Source organism: Polypterus senegalus, chromosome 6 (assembly GCF_016835505.1).
Source record: "Polypterus senegalus isolate Bchr_013 chromosome 6, ASM1683550v1, whole genome shotgun sequence".
Classification (NCBI taxonomy): Eukaryota; Metazoa; Chordata; class Cladistia; order Polypteriformes; family Polypteridae; genus Polypterus; species Polypterus senegalus.
The window spans coordinates 7,311,988-7,335,771 of NC_053159.1; the positions used below are offsets into that span (position 1 = coordinate 7,311,988).

Consider the following 23,784-nt stretch of genomic DNA (forward strand, 5'->3'; position numbering starts at 1 on the left):
TTAGAGAAGAATTGTATTTTTTTTTTAATGCAGACAGGATTCTATGAGCACACCAGAAATGTGCAAACCCAATTCCAAAAAAAGTTAGGACAGTATGGAAAATGCTAATTTAATGCGAAGTCTGTATGGAAAATGGTATTTCATGTTTTTCCTAATCAACTGCATTATTTTTCAAAGATTGTATAAGAAGAGAATTGACACAAAAACAAGGTTTGGGTAAAGTAACGTGAGTCCTACAGCCAACTGAAGGGAAATGGCTGAGCTTCCGATAAAATGGATTCCAAGCAGTAAGAGGCGGGTCCAGGAGGGCGGGCAACATGCCATGGTGGAATGGCCATCAATCTCCCACTCTGCAGACAGAGGAAGAGAGGAGGCATTAGAACATGGCGCCAACCCCTGGTCTGGCGGGTATTTACCTTCATAGGAGCCCTTAAGCTGTCTGCCAACGCAACGTATGATTATTCTGAAATTGGTGCCTGCGCACTCCAAGAAGGTTGGCACAGGTGTAGTTTAGCACTAATAACAATGGAACATATTGAAGTAACATCCGTCCATCCATTGTCCAACCCGCTATATCCTAACACAGGGTCACGGGGGTCTGCTGGAGCCAATCCCAGCCAACACAGGGTGTAAGGCAGGAAACAAACCACAGGCAAGGGCGCCAGCCCACCGCAGGGCACACATCAAGCACACACTAGGGGCATATTAGAATCGCCAATGCACCTAACCTGCATGTCTTTGGACTGTGGGAGGAAACCCACACGGATACGGGGAGAACATGCAAACTCCACGCAAGGCAGCAGCGCTACCCACTGCTCCACCGTGCCGCCCTGAAATAACAAGATGTGAAGTAAAACGTGGTTGTGATATTAAAGGGGCCTCCAAAACAATAGGGCAAGGATCAGCCGTTTGCCAACAAATACGCCAGTGAACAATCCAGCATGTGCAGAACAACAAATCATACGGGTTTTTGGCGATTTCACCCTCTACAGTGCACAATATATTGACAAGATTCAAGAAGTCTGTGCGTAAAAGAGCAAAAACCACTTCAGAATGTGCGTAATCTCCAATTAAATTCCCAATGTTGAGCATCAAATAGTGGGGTTGCTGTAGGGTTTTCAATACAGTACAGGCGGACTAGAATTTACAAATCACTCCTTTTTAATTTTTATTACCACTAGGGGGCTTTGCCCCCTGCTCACGTCACTTGCCAAACCCCCATGCCAGTGCTATGCGCTAGCCTTTTTGCGGTTCTGCCGCTCGCGTATGGGGATGCGGATGATAGGTTTTTATTTTCATAGGAATTGTTACATATGGATAATACAACTATTTTACATTACAGCAAGTAATTGACCATATTAAAAAGAGCAAAATGTAATAATTTGAAAGGAAATTATGTTTCATGTTGCGTTAGAGGTATTCGTTGATAATACAATTTCATTCTGTTTGGCTTTAAAGTTAACACACAAATACTTTTTAAACTTACACTTTTACTGTCAAACAATTTTTTCAATTAAATTTTTGCCAGTCTGCGTTGGGCTGGCACCCTGCCCGGGGTTTGTTTCCTGCCTTGCACCCTGTGTTGGCTCCAGCAGACCCCCGTGACCCTGTAGTTAGGCTGTAGAGGGTTGGATAATGGATGGACGGATAACGAATACATTTAAGAAAGATGTAAAGATGTGTGAACTCTCCATAACAAAAGACGCAGTGTTAACTGTAACCAGCTTGGTTGTTTGTAACTTGCCATAGAAAATCAATTCATCTTTTGAGCAGGAAGCAGGAATTGTGAAAGCTCTTTAAAATGTGGGCTTCTCTCCAGCAAATGTTTCAAAGCCTGGATTTTATGTAGTCATCTTAGTAGTAGTTGATGTTACTGTAATATCAGATATACAGAGTCCAGCGACATGTTTACTTGCATAGAGTGTGGATTTCACTTTCACCAAACAACAACTCTTTTAATTCTCGTGGATATGCGTCTTCATTGGGAAGAAACACAACATTTCCCTGATGGCCTGGCCGCATGAATTAGATGATCTACAAGTCTCCGACTTAAAGTTTAAAGCCAAACAATATCTACGTACTTCTGTCATATCACCTCTGTCCATATATTTGATCTCTTTTCGCTGTTCCGTTATTTCACTGAGTAATAATTTCCATTTGTTACCGCTAATGCGATCTTTACTATCAGTTTTTTGAGACATTTTCGAATTTTAGTACTTTAGTACTGATCTGCATGTGTATCGCGCTTGAACCTCTTTTCGACGTTATCCTCTAATCTTTTTATTTCTTTTATTTCCGTGGTTAAATCTCTTGGCACAAAGTCTCGTCTCGCTGGACTTGAAATTATATCTCTGAAAAAGTCTTATCTCGCCCCAGGATTTTTTTATATAAGGCAGAGAAAAGATTTATTGCACCGGGGCTTCACCTGTGTAGTATTGAAACAGGACAGCGAGGAGGGCCCTGCCCGGCTCCCCACTCCTGACGTCACGCTATGTGTACAAAGGAGATGTGAGTGGACCGTGGTGTGCCAGCCACTTCGCGTATCTGCAGCTCGCGTATGTGGGTGTCACTTAAACCAAACAAAAAATCTTTGAATTCCTGCGGATACACCTCTTCATTGGGAAGAAGCACTACTTTTCCCTGATGGCAACACCAGGGTACAGTACTCGGAGGTGAGAGTGGGTTAGGGTGGTCAAACCTGTTAAAGAAGTTGTCCATTTGGTTTGCTTTCTCCACGTCTCTCTCGATGGTGGCACCCCGCTTCGAGCTGCAGCCAATGTTGATCATCCCATCCCACTTCCGTCATGCTGTTATTCTGCAACTTCTGCTCCAGCTTTCTCCTGTACTGCTGAGCTGGACTCGGAGTTCCTTCTGCATGCACTTGAGCTCATGCTGATCACCGCCTTTAAAAGCTCTTTTCTTCTGGTTCAAAAGGCCCTTGATGTCACTTGTGATCCATGGCTTGTTGTTAGCATAGCAGCGTACTGTTCTTACTGGAACTACAAAGTCTGTACAGAAGTTGATGCAGTCAACAACCTCCTCAATGTTCTCACTATATGATCCCTGCAGGATATTCCAGTCCGTAGTGTTAAATGAAAGGAGCAAACTACACAGGAAAAGGGGAAAATAATAGGAAAACAACAAAAGAGAGTTAAGCATTTATAGGTTGAGACAAAATAGAAATATCTTTAAATGTCTTATAAATGTAAAAAAACATACTGTTGTGTTTTTCTGAATGCAGAAAAACAGAAGAGTAAAAAAGACCAGCTAATTAAATGAGATCAATTGTTATCGCCGATTGTGAATCTGGTTGGAACAGAAACCTGCAGCCACAGGGGGTCCCCAGGATCGAGTTTAGGAACGACTGCAGGTTTAGGAGTAACATAAGAAAATATTCTCCCGACTGTTTGATCCGATTCAGTGTCACATGGGGTGTGGGAGCCTGTTCATGCAGCACTACATATAAGGCAGGAGCCAACTCCCTGGAATAGGCCACAGTCCGTTGTAGTTGGGCCCACTCCTGCACACAGACGCACAGGGCTAAGCATTAAAAGGTGAATGAGATCCAACCAGCTGGCTTTATGGAGTCTTCCCGTATCTTGTTTTTGCTTCAGGGAGATTAACAATCCAGGACAGTGCCAGGTGTAGTCCAGCACCTCTTTAAACACCCATCCTCAAAATTCCTCCAGGTGCATAGCTTCAAACATTTTTGGAATGCTTAAGTGTTTTTTTGGGAGTCTCAGGAGAAGTCAAGATGGAAAAAAAAAAATAAGAAGAAAGTATTCTGAACTCTTTTGTAATGTTTGCACTCCCAAGTAAACTGGAAATGAATCATTGCATATGGCAAGAAGAAAAGAAAATTATGGAGGCTTGAAAATCGATCAGTGAAAGAAAGGCACTTGAGGGCACCTTAGAGAAAAGAGTGAAAGTGAGGATATTTTTGTTGTTAGCGTCGCATTTGTGTAATTACTTTATAAGGGGGGGGGGTGTTTGGTCCTTAGTAATTTTTCTTTTTATTATTATGTGGAATTCAGCGTGCGCCTTCAAGTTATCTTCAATCTACAACAGCGCCAAGATGGAAAGCAATGCGACAAATGACTCTCTGGATTTGCCTAAATCACCTTTCAAACTCCTGTCAACCTGGCAGAGAAGCTACCCATTTCTGCCACTTAGTATCACAGCACCCACTCCTAATATGGCCTCTTTTTCTGTCCGGCTCAGGCTTCTCAGCCTCCAATCATTCAAACCCTTGCCCTGATTCACTTCCCACCTCCAAGCTCATTATTCCTCTGAAAATGAGGTGACTTTATACCGTAGCTCTGGAGCCACTTATGGATCAACATTGGAACTACTTCCTGTTGTGAACTGGAGAGTTTTTAAGCACAAAGAGTCCCAACAAATGCTCACGAGTAGGGGAATACCATCAAACCCTGGCTACTATCTTTATCAATTACTAACGGGCTTTGCCCCCTGGTCGCTTCGCTCGCCAACCCCAAGTGCTATGTACCAGCCTCTTTTTGTCTCTCCCGCTTGTATATGTGGATTTCACTTTCACCAGACAATAAATCTTTTAATTCTCAGGGATACGCCTCTTCATTGGGAGGCAACACTACTTTTCGCTAATGGCAACACGAATTAGCCGATCTACAAGTCTCCGACTTAAAGTTTAAAGCCTTACCATATCTACATACTTCTGTCATATCACCTATGTCCATATATTTAATCTCTTTTCGCTGTTATAATTTGAGTAATAATTTCCATTTGTTAGCGCTAATGGCGATCTTTACTATCAGATTTTTGAGACTTTCGAATTTCAGTACTTTCATAATCTCTAACCTGCTCTGCATGTGTATCGCGCCAACGTTTTTGAACCCTCTTTATGATGTTCTACGTTTGTCTTCTACTCTTTGTCTTTTGTTTCCAGCACCGGGAATGGTTAAATCTCTTGGCACAAAGTCTTGTCTTGTGGGACTTGGAAATGATCTCTCTGAAAAAGTCTCATTTCGTCCCAGGATTTTTTTTTATAAAATAGAGAGAAAAGATTTACTGCACACTAGTTTGTCCCAAAAAATGCCCACAAGTAGGGGAATACCATCAAACCCCCGGCTAGTATTTTTATAAATTAAAAGATTTATTGTGCACTAGCCATCCCCTGTGGCTGCGCCTGCATAGTAGTGAAACAGGACAGTGAGGAAGGCCCTGCCCGGCTCCCCACTCCTGACGTCATGCTTCCCTTTCCCCTCAGCCTGCAGCCTCTGTCTCGGATTAGCGCGAATTTATCGCTCCTGCTGACTAACTATGAATCTTATCTTGAGAGAAGTCACAAACTCAACTGGAAAGTTCAGGCAATTTCTAGAATAAAAGCTCAATCTAAATCTGTTAAGTACAGTAGTTCTCTCGTTCGCTAGATAAGTGGATGTAAAATACGCACGTGAGTGAGGAGGGCCCCAACCTCGACCAGCTGCTTCACTCTTGCGTAAATTAATCGGTAACGCAAATGAACTATGATTCTTAGCGCGATGATAGAAGTCGCAAAATCAACCAGAATGTTCAAGCAAATTCTAGAAAAAAAACCTGATGTAAATCCGTTAAGTAGTTCTCTCATGAAAAGGGACAGACAGACAGACGTTGGATTTTATATATATAGAGAAAAGACAAAACGAGTTGCCTAAAGCATCAACAGCAATTCAGAAGCAAACAAGTCCCAAAACACAATGCGGTAAGTGGTCAAAAGCTCAAGAATATAACCAAAGCACAGAATAATCCCTAGAGAAACTCTCCACATCACGAGCACCTTCAATGAACCGCAAGGGACTGTGAGTTTTCCTTATCCTTTATAGAGCTGAGTGTAATCCTCTGCCGTGGTAGGCAGGTAGTCCGGCCTCTTAAGGAACCACCCACAAAACACAAGGAACATAGCAGAATGTACATGGACATATCGAAGGTAAATAATCAATATTGTTAACATAAAGAAATTAATAAAATAAACTTAAATGAGACATTTGAGCTGCAGCTATATCGGGTTGTGCATTATACCAGTACTAAAAGATCCAGTTTTTAAACGGTACCAGCGTTTCTTTCATTTTTTGCATGGGAAGTAAATGATGGCATTCAAGCAACTCGCCCTCTGTATTAGCGCGATCGAAACTCTACTCTTCGATTGTTGAAATGAATATACGTACCATAGATCTTTTGTGGAACTCAGATAAAATGGAATGGCTGCAGCCATTTCAGACTATAAATTGCGGATATGAAAGATTTTGCCAATTTATTAGGTACAGGATTACCTACAAGCCTCTTTTCATAGCTCAGTAGTGCTGGATCGGTACTAAAAGTTTTCATTTGCTATCGATACCAGCTTTTGGACCTCAGTATGAAAAAAGGTTAAAATGCTGAAACCATCGCTGTGAGCTTCAGCCATTTTAAAAGGAGTCCAGTTGTGCACTTCATGTCACCAAATATCTTGTCTGCGGCCGCTGCAGAAGTAGGATTACAGAAGCAAAAACAGAATTATAAGCAGAGTAAAGTTTGTCAACTGGGGGATTTTTGGGTTGTCGTAGACACATCGGAGGCGGTGAGCATGCAAGCAATCAAGAAATGCATTTGTACGTCAAGTTCAAAGAATCGGTGATTACAAGCGATTATTTCTAGTATCCTTTCTTTATCACAAAGATGCCTCATAAACTCAGAAGGCCCACTTTCTTAAATCGAAATCCTTCGCTACTTCAAAGTGGACATATTTGGTTTGTCATGCACTTGTGTACTCGTGTAGCCTTTAGCTCTATTGTAAGCTGCAAGAACAGACTTTTTTAAGATTTAGAATGCAGTTTTATGTACCAAATTAAGATTTACAACGATTGTGAAGAAATATCTTCAACTTGAAAACATCCAAGTTATCCTTTAAAGAGTCTTTGGCTGTTCATCCGTTTAAATTCACTGTGACTCAGTGTTATATGACCATAAAATATGTAAACTTCCAAGGGGTTGAATACTTTTTATAGGCTCTGTATTTTTCAAATTGACAGAGCGCCATGTCGCCGCGTCTTCATCGCCTCATACTCGTTCCGAGAACGTGATGTTGACTTCGATTTACTCCAACGGCCTACACAGTCATCAGATCTTAATCCAATAGGGCGCTGTTAAGATTAGATTAAAGAGAATATAAATATGTGGCTAAAAAAAATCTGAAGTCAGCATCACTGGAGTCCCTAATGAAGGTTTCTAGTATTTTGTTGAATCTGTGCTATTGTTGGGGCAGAGCTGGGACCTAGATAAGCGGATACTAGATAGACGTACCAATTAAATGGCTGTTAAATGTAAAATGTGCACAAAATTACAAAAAAAAACCATAAATGACCCTTCTGCTTATTAAGAGTGTTCTGTCTTTCTCCGATGTGTTGTCTGAACTGCAATTAAATAGGTTAGAAAATGTCATGTTTTGTGCTTTATTTCCAGCTAGCCACGGCACCTGTCCAAGACGGGTAATGGAATCGTTAAAAATATTTGCTATCTGTCGCCCCTGTAATGGAAACTAGGGTGTCAGCTGGCCCCAAACTCCAACACGAAACATACTAAGAGTCCCGGGTTCAAATAATTGATGGTTTTCATTACAAATACCTTCAAACATTAACAAAAAGTGCAGATTATGTCTCTCTACCTCTCTACAATCCAATTCTTCTCTCCACAATACTCTTACCACCGCACTGCCCTCTTCCAGTTGAGTGTTGCGCTATGTCCTCCCAACTTGGACTCGCCTGGGTAAGGAAGTGCGGTTCCTTTTATTAAGAACTCAATGGAAGCACTTCCACGTCATGTGAAGGTCCATTATAGCAGGATAGCTTGTCTTCTTGCAACAGTGACCCCAGTAGGGCTTCTCTGCCGGACATCATCTCCCGGCATCCCCTGCTGGTTTCCTACTGGACAGTGATATCAGGGACCAGGAATAAAAAGCCTCCAGTGACAGCTTCCCTTTACAGTGGACTGTCCATCCACCCCTTCTAGTCTTTCCTTCCTGATCCCCTTCTCCTCCCTTGCTGGGATGGCTATCTGCTGGTTAGGAGCCTCCCATCCGGGTAAGGAACCATCCCCTCTTCTGGCCTGGATACCCGTCCATCTACACTCCACGTGCCCATCCAGCCCCTTTCCTCAGTATCCACGTGTGTCTGAACCTCTCCGTACCTCCACTCCTTCTATCGAAGTCGTTCCCATAAACCTGCTTCTCAGGCTCCGTCGTTATTTTCGAGGCGTTTTCCTCACCTCCTGTCCAGTTTTATGCTTCTCGTCCTTGACGGCGACTCTCCCAGTGTGAGCTTTTACTCCTCTTCATGCGTCTCACACTCGCACTTCCCGTTTCATCACGTCTGTGGTATAACGGGTCCACAGCTCCTGTCAAAAAAGGCCAGTTTTAATAAATAATCACCACGCTCGTGGCTTAGCGAGGGGGCATGGTGGTGTGTGGCCAAATCGCTTCCTGGGGAGTTTGTGATGTGGGCGTTTCTCACCTAAGTGTACAGGTGAGAAGCGGTCTGCATCCATAATTGTTCCCAGGAGCTGCTGATTGCCACGACTACCACGTCCTCTTCATAAATGAGAAGCGCGAGTCGGCTAAAGAGAAGAAAAAAAGAAAGAAAACAGGAAAGAACGGGAGGTTGTAGAAGTAGGCAAGAAGCAGTGAGGAGAGAGAGCCGGTGTGAGGGAGAAGGAGAGCGTGCAGGAGCAGGCAGGTGGGAGGTGAGCCCACGAGAAGAGTGTTTGGCGACACTAGGTGGGGCTGAAGGAAGCGGTCGCTCCAGCCGAGCAATCAAGGAGGTGGAGTGACCGCCGAGGACGACGACTGGCCGTGGAAGATAGCGGGAGTCGAGGAGGCTTTGGGCTGGTTTAGCCCCAGCGTGAGCGCCTTGGGCGCTGGGGAAATAACCCAAGTCTCGGTCAAGTTTGGGTCCGACGTAGCCAGGGATAGGTGGGCTACCGGACCAGAGTCAAAGGCAGCTGTTCCTGCAGGTAGGTGAATCTCCTGTTGTGAAACCCTATGGGAGAAGCAGGGGAGACGCCAAGTAGAAAAGGTAGCATGAAGACACTGTGCTTTGGATATTTTAAAAGAGACTGCTTCATGCCATTGTTTTAACCTCGTCGTTTTAAAGGATTCATTATTTTTAACCTGCATTAATGGATTCTTTATTTAATGACTTTTGAAGCACTGCACTTTATTTATGTGGACACTTTGTTTTTGTTGATTGTTTTTAATAAAAGCACTTTCCACTTTTGCACCTTCCCCTTGCTTTGTTGTGCCTCACTGCCTAGCTCATCGGTAACATTACCAACAGTGTAAGGTGCAAGGGCCCCGTAATGACGGATGGGAGCGTGGAGCGAACCCGCATCGTCACAGCGTCACCAAAGCCAAACAGACCAATCAGCTTGCTCTGAGGGCCTTAGTGTTATATTATATAGTCGATGTTGGTGTTCAGCCTGTGTAATAAAAGGCAATAATCTGTGGAAGAGATTTCTAAATCACTGATAGTATTAAGTGGAACGGAATGATGCATACCGGTGTATACATTTGATTGCTTTATTTTTTTCCTGAAATATGCTTGTACTCATTGTCATCCAGTCCCCATAAATGCTGTTTAGAAATAATGTGTGTGTGTAGTCTGGAGTTAATTGTGTTCCTTCTTTGACGCTGCCTTCCTTTCGCGTTACTCTGGGCTTTTAGTTGGGCTGATTTGGAGGATTTATTTACGCTTTCAGTTCCTGTAAGGCACATTCTCCAAATGGATGGTTGTCACCATTTCTCTTTATTTTTTTTTTTTCTTGCCAGAGGACAAATCCGTTAAAAATGCTTCCTTTATTTTTTGACTAGTCCACACAGGCTGTGCTATGTAATCCGTAAAAACCACGCAAGGGCTGCTTCACCTGCCGCTCACTTGGCACTTGGAGGATAAGTGGTCTTCATCTGCTGATCATAAAACGCGATCAGCTTATTCATTCTTTCAATTGAATGATCCTGGGCCTTTGGGTTTGTTCTGGCTGCCAGGGCCCAGGAGATGACTGGCAGCCTTTTACTGGCACATTCTTCTTCTTCTTCTTCTTCTCTCGGCTGCTCCCATTAGGGGTTGCCACGGTGGATGATATCTTCCTGTCCTCGTCATCTTGCTCTGACACACCCACCACCTGCATGTCCTCTCTCACCACGTCCATACACCTCGCTGCTGTTTCCAGGTTATCTGGCCAGCACTCAAAGTTCTGCAGGTACCCCGAGGAGCTCCCCCTAGCAGCATTAGGTTTTCCCACCACAATTAGGGAGGCCATTCTGTCATTCCTCCCTAAAACTCAAGTGATTTTAACCCCCAGTGCACTCTAGTGTCGTGGAGGACATTAACAAGGCTATCAAATTGGTTGTCCCCTGTTGTCCCACTCTCACAATACCATTAGTAGTAGTTTAAAGTCAATTCTAAAGGACACGGGTAACCAATGCAGTGATGCTAAGACTGGTGTGATGTGTTCACATTTTTATTTTTCTGGTTAAAATTTTTGCTGTATTTTGAACTCACTACAATATGTCTTTCTTAGGTAGTCCAGTTAGGAGTAATCTAGTTGGCTGAAAACAAAAGCATAAATTCATTTCTCAGCATCTTGCAATGTTAAAAAGAAATGTAACTTTTGCAGTGATCCTTAACTGGAAAAATACAGTCCCAGTGAAGGCCCGTGTATACTTGATATGTGAGTGTCACCACAAGGTTTTGCTAGGGTGCGTTTGATGTCAATTTCATCAGTCGTGACATCCGGACCCTCGCATTGGCGAATGCGTGCCCCCTGTGTGTGTCAACTGCACATTCACTATACAAGAGAACCTGCGCTGATTGGAGTAACGTTGAGTGAAGTGTCGCCACCCGCACCTACACAATCTAGTCCAGTTAGGAGAGCATTACAGTGAACCCTCGTTTATCGCGGTTAATCCGTTCCACACTCTACCGTGATAAATGAATTTTGCGAAGTGGGATTCTTTATTTATAAATCGAATATTTTTGCAGTTAGAGTATAGAAAACCTGTTAACGACGTTCTAAATACGTTTTTTTAACATTATTAGAGCCCTCTAGACATGAAATAACACCCTTTAGTCACCATTACACTCGTATTACCCAATATATTAGACAAAATAAGACATATTAGACGTTACAAATATCATATTACTAGGCGCACTCGCCTTTTAAGGCGACCGACTTTTATCCTCAATTTTTGTGCGCTCCATGTGTACATTCGGGCATGTAAGTGTAGGGAATGAGAACATCAAAGTGCCCATTCATGACATCTCCCGAAAACCTACGTTTTTTTTTTATCCCCTCAAGTGCCTGTCCAAAGTCGTACAATGTCAGCCCGAATCTGTACCGCTAAAGACGGAGTTTCATGAACTAAATAAGCTATAGATGAGAATAAGCAAGCACCATCTCCCCTGATATTTACTACGCGGTGAGGCATTTGTACTCCATCAACATTAATTATTTCCAGAGACATCATTTTGTCTATTTTTCCAGCGCATCGCGCACAAAAGCAAGGGAACGATGAGAGCACCAGAACTCTGCTCACGTCGCGTCACTTCGTACCTCAAGCCGCACGTAGTAAGTCTGTGATAAGTGGAATACCGCTACGCTTTGCACTCACGGGACGGAAAGACAATCCCGACCACTTTTATCTAGTAGATTATCGTACTGTACATTTAATTGCACACAACCACTAACCTATGAAGGCACGACCTCAGTAGGAGAGTCTTCAGAGGTGGTGCAGTATCTTCAGCAGGTGCGTTGTTGTCTTCAGTGAAGGAGTACTAGGAGTAGGCAGTGGGTGTCTGGGTCGCGGCTGAAGAACGTCATGATAGGCAGTTGCTGGCGCTGTCTTTTCATATGCGTGAGGAGGCTTTTGTAGGGTGTTGCCATCTTTGATCACATCCAAGAGTTTCACCTTCTCCTGGATAGTAAGCATCTTCCTCCAGCGCTTAGTTTTATTGTCAGAAGACTTAGAAAAAACAACACGTTTAGGAGCCATCGTGGGGCTTAGACAAAAGTTCTCAGAAAGCGCATGAGTAGTGACGTAAGCGTGTATGAGAAAAAAATCGCGATAGAGTGAAGCCGCAAAAGTCGAAGCGTGATATAGCGAGGGATCACGGTATAGTAATCTAGTTAGCTGAAAACAAAAGCATAAATTTATTTTTCAGCATCTTGCAATGTTAAAAGCGTTGTGCTTGGTGTTTGTGTGTGTCCTGCGGTGGGTTGGCACCCTGCCCAGGATTGGTTCCTGCCTTGTGCCCTGTGTTGGCTGGGATTGGCTCCAGCAGACCCCCGTGACCCTGTATTCGGATTCAGCGGGTTAACCAATGCAGTGGTGCTAAAACTGGTGTGATGTGCTCAAAGATGTCTTTTTCTGGCTGAGATTCTTGCTTCCACATTTTGGATGAAATGCAACCGATTGGCATCAAGATAAAGGAAGGCATTTTTATTGCTTCATAAATCAGACACATCATCAAGACAAGCGGTTCGAAGATCTGCCAGTGGGGCTGGAAGTAATTGCACCAGAGGCATTCAAGAATATGAGAAATCTACAGAGCACCAGACCACGTCGAACTCGTAGGCTTCAAGCCTACGAGACCACAAAGTGAAACAAGTTACTCAAGATTCATACTTCACTGCTAATCAGTGATGAACACGGTGAAAGGTTTCACCAGGAAATTGCAGCGATGGGAAAGCGGGATCAGGGCCAGTGGAATCCATTAATGCTGTCTGATTGAAATGAGAAGCATCAGATTCTGAGAACATTGCTTTGGCTCTTTTAACCAAGATAGAATGTAAATGTTAACGACCGGTGATTTCAGGGATGGCAAAAAAAATGGCAAATGGCCTGTATTTGATATAGCGCCTAACTAGAGTTCAAGAACCCCCCTAGGCGCTTTACAACACAACAGTCATTCACCCATTCACACACACATTCATACGCTGGTGATGATAAGCTACTATGTAGCCACAGCTGCCCTGGGGCACACTGACAGAAGTGAGGCTGCCGAACACTGGCGCCACCAATCCTTCCAACCACCACCAGCAGGCAAGGTAGGTTAAGTGTCTTGCCCAAGGACACAACAGCTGCATTCTCATGCCGGGAGCGAAACTGCGACCCTCCGATTGCTGGACAACCCGTTCTACCGACTGAGCTACTGCTGCCCCAATGTTCCTGTGTCATATGCAATTTCCCATTTTTACTCCTTGATTCTTTTGTGTACATCTAAAAAAGAAAAAGAAACTGATTTTCAGTATCAGGTGATCTATTAACAGAATTCCTCCTGATGTCACCCTATGGGACTTTCTGGTGGAACTGAGCTTTGCTTAAGTTCACAGGGGATTTCTTCTGTTGAAGCACAAACTACAATTTAGCAGACGCATACAAATATAATTTGTGGCAAATTACCTCCAGAGCTTGAAATTACCACTCTTGTTGCAGGTAACGGAGATCTTTCTTCCCGAGAGGAACACACCAGAATGGTGGTAGATCTTTCCTGTAATGCAGCTAATGGTCGACATTCACCAGCAAGTAAGTTCCCTTTTTTTTTGGTTTTGCTTTCTCAAAATAACTTTGTGTGGCTTAAACTCCAATCACTGATTCTGCACATGGAGATGCGTTTGTTTATTATATATGTAAATATTTATGTTATGTTTTTTTTTTTTTTGGCCGTTGCCAGAAATGGCAGGTGATTGTAAATCAAATGGTATTTTTTGGGAGAGACGTGAATTCATCAGTGGGAGATTTAAGGTCGAAAACTTAAATGGAACTGCAATTCCAAGTTTTTTTGCACTTTTGAACTTACCAGTTGCGCTCAGAGCTGCTCACCAGCTTCTGAAAACTTGGACTGCATCTTTCCTGGTGAGCCATCCAAGTATACCTGGAAAATTCTGTAGGGAGACAGGCTTTAAATATGTGCAGTGCATTCAGAGGGGAGTCAGACCCCTTCACATTTCTTTCAGATTTTATTATGTTACAGCCTTAACAAAATCTTAAAAATAATTTAAATTTATTAACATCAAGTGATACTCAATACTCTGGACTGGCAAAGCAAAAACAGGATTTTAGAAAAGCTGGGAAATTTATTAACCCTTTTGGCCCTGGATTTTCTGTTTTAATGGGAAAAAATATTTTGTGAGATATTCTACCTGTGGGGTATCTAGGAAGCTCAAAAATGAAAAAAACAAAAACATTATCATTATTACTACTAGAGGGCTCCGCTTCGCTCGCCCACCCCCAGGTTTGGTTTACCGGATATAAAATTTTAAGAGATTGTTATTTTCTTGGAATTGTTACATATGCATTAGTTTCACTTTTACTTTAAATCTTTAGTAAAAACAATATTTGGAACTACGTTTTCTTCAATGGGTGGCACGGTGCAAAACACATTCCAGTAGATGGTGCATTGTAAATGTCATTGCTGAGGACTATATTAATTACTTAGATTTCGATCCAAGTTAGATGGGTGGCATAGCTAGTAAAAGGCTAAGTGTCAGTGTTTCTGTGTCTGCCCAGTTGCTATATCTCTTGTCATTCCAACAGATGGCACATCACAAACATAAACGCTGCTTTTACTTATCCCATACCAAATAGTATATAACAGAGGCATATGTATTACATTTGTCATTCCAACAGATGGCACATCACAAACATAAACTCTGCTTTTACTTATCCCATACCAAATAGTATATGACAGAAGCATATATATTACATGGGAGGCACGGTGGTGCAGTGGGTAGCGCTGCTGGCTTGCGGTTAGGAGACCTGGGTTCACTCCCTGCGTGGAGTTTGCATGTTCTCCCCGTGTCTGCATGGGTTTCCTCCGAGTGGTCCGGTTTCCTCTCACAGTCCAAAGACATGCAGGTTAGGTGCATTGGGGATCCTAAATTGTCACTAGTGTTTGCTTGGTGTGTGGGGGCGTGTGTGCCCTGCCCAGGATTTGTTTCCTGCCTTGTGCCCTATGTTGGCTGGGATTGGCTCCAGCAAGCCCCCGTGACCCTGTGTTAGGATGTGGCGGGTTGGATAATGACTGACTGACTTTTCTTCATGATTGCATTGAATTTTGATTCCGTGTTTGTACTTACATCGTGACAACGCATACGTATAACTGCCTCTGAGTGAAAATTGTTTCTAAAACAACTTTCTCGAATGTTTGTCCATACTCTTTCTTCTTTGCTTTGTCATTGACGTGTCATTTAGAACGTATAAAATTATCCATCCATCCATCCATCCATTATCCAACCCACTATATCCTAACTACAGGGTCCCAGGGGTCTGCTGCAGCCAATGTATAAAATTATTGTCCTGATAAAATATATAAGAGCTGAGAGCACAGGAAGTGTGTCTGCCAAAAGCATTCACACGACTGACGTTAGATGACCGTGGTCTTATCTGAAAATAGTTGTAAGTAGGGCGTGACTTGAAAGAATCTCATGGTAAAAGTCGCCGTCTCACGGGACTTCATACTGCAACAACGTTTAAAGTTTAAATCCGAACAATATATTTGATTTTTTTTCACTGTTCCGTTGTTTCACCAAGTAATAATTTCCGTTTGTTTGCGCTAATGTGATCTTTCCTTTGGAATTTTCGTACTTCCATTATCTCTAACCTGCTCTGCACGTGTATTGCGCCAACATTTTTGAATTCTTTACGACGTTCTACTTTCTCATCTACTCTTTGTTCTTTATTTCCAGCCCTGGGCGTAGTTAAATCTCTTTCTCGCAGGACGTATAATGCTCCTCACGATTTGAAATTGAATAAACGCTGAGGAGATGTGGTCGGATCAGCTGCTGTCTTGCTTGTGCTGCGTGTTCTGCTTGTCTCGCTGCACGTCGATCATTTAAAAGCCTGTACAGCTTCGTGTCTCTGCCGATCGCGTTGTAAAGGGGGGGGGGTTTGCTGAATTCACGTTAAGGAAATGCAGTCAGATCATCTGCTGGCTGACTGCTGCTGGTGAGCTGCTTGTTCTGCTTGTCACGCTGCGTCGATCATTTAAAAGCCTGTACAGCAGCTGTCCTTTTGTCTTGCGGAACTTCAAAGTGTCTTCCAAGAAGATCACCTCTCGTCTACCTCTCAAGATTTTTTTTTTATAATAGAGAGAGATACAATGGATGCCAAATACTTCAATACTACTTGTTTCACTTCTGTATGTTGGCGGACTGTATGCCAGTCTCTCCAGTCTGTGCTCATAATAGCAACGGCTGCAAACATACCTGTGCTTTACAAAGACAGCTTCATAAATATGTACAGTACAGTACTAGTAATAGGATGTCAGGGCCGAAAGGGTTAAAAATGAATAACTATTCCATTGACTCATGTATTTTGGCAGCCTGCGGTCATCTTAAGTTTGAAGCAACAAGCTTCACACACCTGGATTTGGGGATTTGTCTTCTCTGCAGATCCTCTCAAGCTCTGTCAGGTTGGATGGAGATTGTTGGCCATTTCTCCATAGATGGTCAGGTCTGGTCTCCAGCTTGGCTACTTCAAGCAACTTCACAGAGTCTCTGCTTTGTCCTGTTGGAAGTTGAACCGTCGGCCCAGTCTGGAGCCCCCAGCTCTTTGGAGCGGATTATCATCAGGGCTTTTCATTAGAATCCCCTCGACCCTGACTAGTCTCTCAACCCCAAAGCATAATGCTGCCATCACCACCACCAGGCTTCACTATGGGAATATCAATTGCATGGGTGATGAGTGGTGCGTTGTTTCCTCCAGATGTGGCATTTAGGCCATACAAATTTAATCTTGGTTTCATCAGACCAGAGAATCTTATTTTTCAAAAACTGAAGAGTCCTTTAGGTGCCTTACTTTACCAAACTCCCAAGTGGTTCATTAATGTTTCTTTTATGGCTTCCGTCTAGCCACTCCGCCATAAAGCCGAGATCATTGGGAGGGTTCTAGTGATTTTTTGTCCTCCTGGAAGTTTCTTCCATTTCCACATACTGTAGTTTCTCTAGAGATCATCAACAGTGACCCATCTTAGTTAGGATATAGTGGGTTGAATAATGGATGGATGGTATAGCCTGTGCCTGTGGGGCATCAGTTGGTGAAGAGAGATTCGCTTCTCTTGACTTTGCTGACGATGCTGTGAGTCAATGGAGGCTCTGATTGGGATGCTCGAGAGACTAAGCGAGGAGTCTGAGTGTCTGGGCTTGTGAGGGTCCTGATAAAAACCAACATCCAGGCCTTTAATGACCTCTTGGACATGGCCATCAAAGTATGTCTGTCTGCGGAGAGAGTGTCGACCTTGTCGAGAGTTTTACTTACCTCGGCAGTGACATTCATGACTCTGGTGACTCTTCCTATGAAGTCAGTAGTTGGATTGGGAGAACATGGGGGGTTATGAGGTCGCTAGAAAGGGGTGTGTGGTGCTCCCAATATCTCTACAAAAGGACGAAGGTCCAAATCTTTAGAGTCGTCATGATTCCTGTTTGTGAGACATGGACTCTATCCAGTGACCTGAGACGAAGACGGGACTCCTTCATGTGTGTCTCTCCAGGAAATCCTTGGGTACCGCTGGTTTGACTTTGTGTTGCTTATGGAGTCCTGAATGAGGCACATGACCTGCACTGTGAGGGAGCATCAGTTACGGCACTACGGCCTTGTGGCGCGATTCCCCGAGGGTGGTCCAGCTCGTAAGATCCTCATTGTTGGGGACCCGAGTGGCTTGACCAGGCCAAGGAGTCGCCCACGTAATACCTGGCTGCAACAGATAGAGGGTCATTTCCGGAGGGTAGGATTGGACTGTGTCTCTTCCTGGGGGGTTGCCGACCAGGATCCCGAGTTGTTTTGTTGTGTAGTGGGTGCAGAAATATTGAATGCATGAGACTGAACAATCTTGGTTTTCAGATCTTCTGAGAGTTGCTTTGAGGATCCCATGTTGTCTGTCACTCTTCAGAGGAGAGTCAAAGTTAAGCAAAACTTGCAGTAGACCACCTTAAATACCTTTGACCACTCATGATTGGACACTCCTGTCTATGAAGTTCAAGGCTTAACGAGCTCATCCAACCAAGTAATCAGCGTTGAGCAGTGACAGGCATTCAACATTTCCACATGACAAGGGGACCCACATTTGTGCACAGCCAGGTTTTCACATTTGATTTAATTTCATACGACTAAATACTGCATCACTAAAAATCTTTGTTCAGAAAACACCGCAGTGCTCGGATGTTCCTAGGAAATGAAAGACATACCACTGTTATCTTTTTTGTTGAGAGGAGAGTCAATTATTATGCAGGCTGAGAGGGGGTCCCAAACTTTTTCATATGACTGTACATCTAAGAGCTTGCTAATGGAGGCTGCGGTTTTTCTGACTGAGGCACTGATGGAATCCGTGAATCGTGTCTCTCTCAGATAACTGTCGTTTCCTACAGATGTCCCAAATATGGACGAATGGAGTACGTACCGGAACCAGTTAATGTAGTGTAGAACAAACAGCGACGGGTAAAAATATACACAATTGATTATAGAATCATTTAATATGCAGTCAATGCCACAACCAGTTGTCAGAGCCAAAGTGCTGGTATCCTGTACTGGCGTGTACAAGCCCCGATTGATCAACAGAATAGAAAGCACCTGGGCCATATGTCAAGTGTCATATCAAAGAGTCTAGATCCATCCATCCATTATCCAACCCGCTATATCCTAACTACAGGGTCACAGGGGTCTTCTGGAGCCAATCCCAGCCAACACAGGGTGCAAGGCAGGAAACAAAACCCCGGGCAGGGCGCCAGCCCACCACAGGGCACACACACACACCAGGCACATGTCTTTGGACTGTGGGAGGAAAGCCACACAGACACGGGGAGAACATGCAAACTCCACACAGGGAGGACCCGGGAAGCGAACCCAAATGGGTCTCCTTACTGCGAGGCAGCAGCGCTACCACTGCGCCACCGTGCCACCCAAGGGTCTAGAGGCTTACTGTATATCAATTTGAGATTTCAGTTTTTTTATTTTTAATACACGTGCAAAAGTTTCTAAAATCCTGTTTTTGCTTTGTCATCTTGGGGTTTTGAGTGTTGTCCGATTGTCGGAATTTTAGCACAAAGGCTGCAACATAACAACATGAGAAAAAGTGAAGGGTCTAAATACTTTCTGATAGTATCGTAGGTAAAGAAAGACCCTCGATTGTCTAATGTAACTAATTACACCCCGCGACGGTGTGCTCTGTGATGGTGCCTATATAAAGACTGATCGAATGACACCAGGATTGGCACAATCGCTGTTTATCCTTTCTTATCTCCTTTGGCTGATGTGTACAGCTGCCTCTTTGAACTGCTCAATTCTTTTATCGGGTTTGCATCGCATTTCGACAAGTGGGCTCTCTAATTCAGCAGCTTGTAAGCTTAATTTAACAATGCGGGAACAGAAACAAAACCAAAGAGGCCACAGACAAACCCTTCAGCTTTATTGGCAGGACTATTCGTGTTGTGATGCCAGTACATCAGTGTTTCTCAGCCTTTTTCCATGTGTGCCCCATTTTTTCATATTAGCTTTTGTGGTGTTCCACCTTAAAGTTTTGAGGCACATTTTCATATTTTTGATTATATTGAGATCTACCCGACAACACTAAATTTTAATTGGGGAATGCACTATTGGCAGAAATGCTCAAGTCTGGATCAGACTGGGGTATCGCTAGTAATTTTTTATCATTAAAACGAGGGGGCTTTGCCCCCTGTTTGCTTCGCTTACCAACCTCCGGGCCTACTTCTTTGCTAATTAACTCTTTGCCTTAATTTTAATTGATGCACAACTTAAGACTCAGACCCCTTAATTATTTCTTTTTTTCTTAATTAGCATCAGTCATCAGTCAGTCTTCTTCCAACCCGCTATATCCTAACACAGCAAAATGCCAGCATACAAATTGCACATACACATTCAAGCATGGCATATTCCCCAAAGTAATGACACAATACATTTTAAAAGTCTCACATACCATCTTCTGGGCCGTATTTTTTTTTTTTGCACCTTTACAATACCATCAGAATGTATGGCGGCGTATTTGAGCCACAGAGAAATAAAAAAATAAGGACATAATGAAAGTAGTATATAATAATGTAAGAGCCAGGCTTAGAAAGTTAATCAGCTCAGGTAGGGGAGCCTGCACTGGTACACCGCGTTACCGCACCCATCACATGACGAACCCGCTCAGGATCCTGGTTGGCAACCCAAGAAACATGCAGTATTATCCATCCATCCATTATCCAACCTGCTATATCCTAACTATAGGGTCACGGGGGTCTGCTGGTGCCAATCCCAGCCAACATAGGGCACAAGGCAGGAAACAAATCCTGGGCAGGGCACACACGCCCCCACACACCAAGCACACACTAGTGACAATTTAGGATCCCCAATGCACCTAACCTGCATGTCTTTGGACTGTGAGAGGAAACCGGACCACTCGGAGGAAACCCATGCAGACACGGGGAGAATATGCAAACTCCACGCAGGGAGTGAACCCAGGTCTCCTAACCGCAAGCCAGCAGCGCTACCCACTGCACCACCGTGCCTCCCATGTAATATATATACTTCTGTTACAGTATATACTATTTGGTATGGGATAAGTAAAAGCAGAGTTTATGTTTGTGATGTGCCATCTGTTGGAATGACAAATGTAATACATATGCCTCTGTTATATACTATTTGGTATGGGATAAGTAAAAGCAGCGTTTATGTTGGTGACAGGACATAATGAAAGTAGTATATAATAATGTAAGAGCCAGGCTTAGAAAGTTAATCAGCTCAGGTAGGGGAGCCTGCACTGGTACACCGCGTTACCGCACCCATCACATGACGAACCCGCTCAGGATCCTGGTTGGCAACCCAAGAAACATGCAGTATTATCCATCCATCCATTATCCAACCTGCTATATCCTAACTATAGGGTCACGGGGGTCTGCTGGTGCCAATCCCAGCCAACATAGGGCGCAAGGCAGGAAACAAACCCCGGGCAGGTTGCCAGCCCTCCGCAGCGGGCTATACCAGCAGCTATAAAATAGAAACATCTGACGAAAAGATCTAAAAACACTGACGCAGAAAACCAATTACTTGTGTCATTCTCAAAACTATTTTACATTTCAACAGTAAAAAGACCCCAAGCACAAAGCAGGGCACACACCCACACACCTACACACACTAGGGACAATTTAGGATCGCCAATGCACCTAACCTGTCTTTTATTAATGTTATTTTTAAAAATGATGAATTTTACACTGTCATGTTCTGTGATTAAGGGCGGCACGGTGGCAGAGTGGTATAGCCTGCTGCCTCGCAGTATGGAGACCTGAGTTTGCCTCCCGGGTCCTCCCTGTGTGGAGTTTGCATGTTCTCCCGTGTATGTGTCGCCTTCCTCCGGCCGGTTTCCTCCCACTGTCCAAAGACTTGCTGGTTTGGTGCGTTGGCGATCCTAAATTGTCCCTAACGTGTGCTTGGTGTGTGTGTGTGTGCCCTGCAGTGGGGTGGCGCCCCGCCTGGGATTTGTTCCTGCCTTGCGCCCTGTGCAGGCTGGGATTGGCTCCAGCAGACCATCGTGACCCTGTTGTTAGGATATAGTGGGTTGGATAATGGATGGATGGATGAAAATGTCGATTTTGTGATTAAAGTAGAAATTTCAGCTTTAAACTCGAATCGTCCACTTTAACCTCGTTGTTTAGTAAACGTCGTCTTAAAACCGACCCAGTTGTTAAATCGCTACGCGCTTCCGGGGCCTCCTCCTGACCTGACGGCAGCAATCACCACACACAGAACACATTCAGTTTATGATATTCCAGCTCTCTGCACATTTAGAATCCTTAGATGTATACTTGATATCACTTTCATGATTAAATGCATTAAAAATATGTATGTTACATTTTACAGGTAAATCGTTAGCTTTGTTTAAATAATGAATGCTGCTAATATTTACACATTATGGGGTGGCACGGTGGCAGAGCAGTAGCGCTGATGTCTCGCAGGAAGTCACGTCCCTTGTGATCCCTGCCTGGAGTTTACATGTTTTTCCTGGTGGGTTTCCGCAGTGGGCTCAGTTTTCCATTCAAAGACACGAAGGTTTGGGGATTTGGTGAAGCTACAATGACGTCAGTGTGTGTGTGTGTGTGTGTGTGTGTGTGCTTGTGTTCACCTTGTGATGAGCTGATGCCCCGTCCAGGGATTTTGTTTCTGTCTTGCGCCGATGCTTGCTGGAATGGGCGCATCGCCGGATTGATGGATGTAACCATTAAACATCCTGTTCAGAGATATTGTGGCAAGGTGTCCTCGGAATTTAATGGATGTTTTGGGCACACGCGTCACATCACGTGAAGTATAAACCTGGCCTTAGGCGCCTTACTTTTCAGCTGACGCTCTTGACTAGGGCTTATTTTCGGAGTAGGGCTTATTTTTTGGGAAACACGGTATTTATCTGATGGCTAACAAATGTATGGCAAGTACGTAGATTTTAGGTGCATTTGCGGCATGAATGAAATGGGACACAGTGACAGTTTGAATTTAAGATCTTTTCATTATTAATTCATGAACTGTTTTTAATCAGAAAAGACTGAAGTGTTTTTGGGGAAAGAATCCCGGCACATACCGAACATGTGCAAACCTGCTTAATCCGGTTCACGGTGACAAGGAGCAGAGGGCCTGTTATGGCTGCACTGGCCACAAGGCATGAACTGATTTTAGTCAAAGAAGATTACTGAAGTAACATTGTACAGTGTGTTTGGGCATTCTCATAGACGTGAACTGAGAATTACAAAAGTAGTGGAGCAGCCCTTTCCAGAAATATAATTTAAATTTGCAATGCAAAACACAAGCTTGTATACAATTTCTAACAATTAAAATCTAAAACAAAACCACACTCCTTCCTCATCCCATGTTCTCCTTCAGTGCGGTGGTACTACCGCTTGTGGTTTGGTATCCTTCCTGGATGAGTAACTTACGGTGAAAAGAATAATGATGTTAATAGTGCAGAGCTGCTGGTGAACTAAAGAGATCTTTTTTTCACGTACTGTAATTGCAGTTTTTCATATTGTTTTCTTCTACAGAGTGTCCGTCATGATAGGCATGTGCATAATTCTGATATTTTTTGATTTACTTATTTATTTTTTTGCTCGAGGCCGTAGCTTTAAGAAACACGTTTGCAGGAACAGGTTGGATTAGGTGAAGCAAGTCGGTTTGAAATCTCAGATTTCACCCTTGTCCATGTTAAATGGCTGCTTTCCGGCGTTACTTGTGGGTGAATGTCGGGATGTTTGTCTCCCAGTGACACGTTCTCTTGCTATTAAAGTGTGTGTGCATTTTTTTTTTTTTTTTTGGTTTCCACCGTCATTACTAGATTGATTCTGAGTGGCCATGAATTGTTATTATTATTATTATTAGTCAGACAGTCAGTAGCCAACCCGCTGATGGGGCTCTGCTGGAGCCAATCCCAGCCAGCACAGGGCGTAAGGCAGGAACAAATCCCCAACGCAGGGTGGCAGCCCACCACAGGGCACACACCAAGCACACGTTAGGGACAATTTAGGATCGCCAGTCCACCTAACCTGCATGTCTTTGGACTGTGGGAGGAAAGCCACGCAGACACGGGGAGAACATGCAAACTCCACGCAGGGAGGACCCTAGAAGTGAACCTGGGTCTGCTTACTACGAAGCAGCAGCGCTACCCACTGCGCCACCATGCCACCCTATTATTATTATTTATTATTAATAATAATATTATCAATGTGGGCGGCACGGTGGCGCAGTGGTAGCGCTGCTGCCTCGCA

General features: G+C 43.8%; 1 protein-coding gene across 6 annotated transcripts in view; it reads left to right on the plus strand.

Moving 5' to 3' along the window:
* Positions 1–23,784, plus strand: part of ikzf2 (IKAROS family zinc finger 2) — a 188,007-nt gene that overhangs the window by 63,170 nt on the left and 101,053 nt on the right. For all 6 annotated transcript variants that reach the window (XM_039755344.1, XM_039755345.1, XM_039755343.1 and 3 more), the window contains one exon: positions 13,481–13,570. The gene's annotated coding sequence lies outside the window, so the exon portion shown is untranslated. The remainder of the gene's footprint in view (positions 1–13,480; positions 13,571–23,784) is intronic.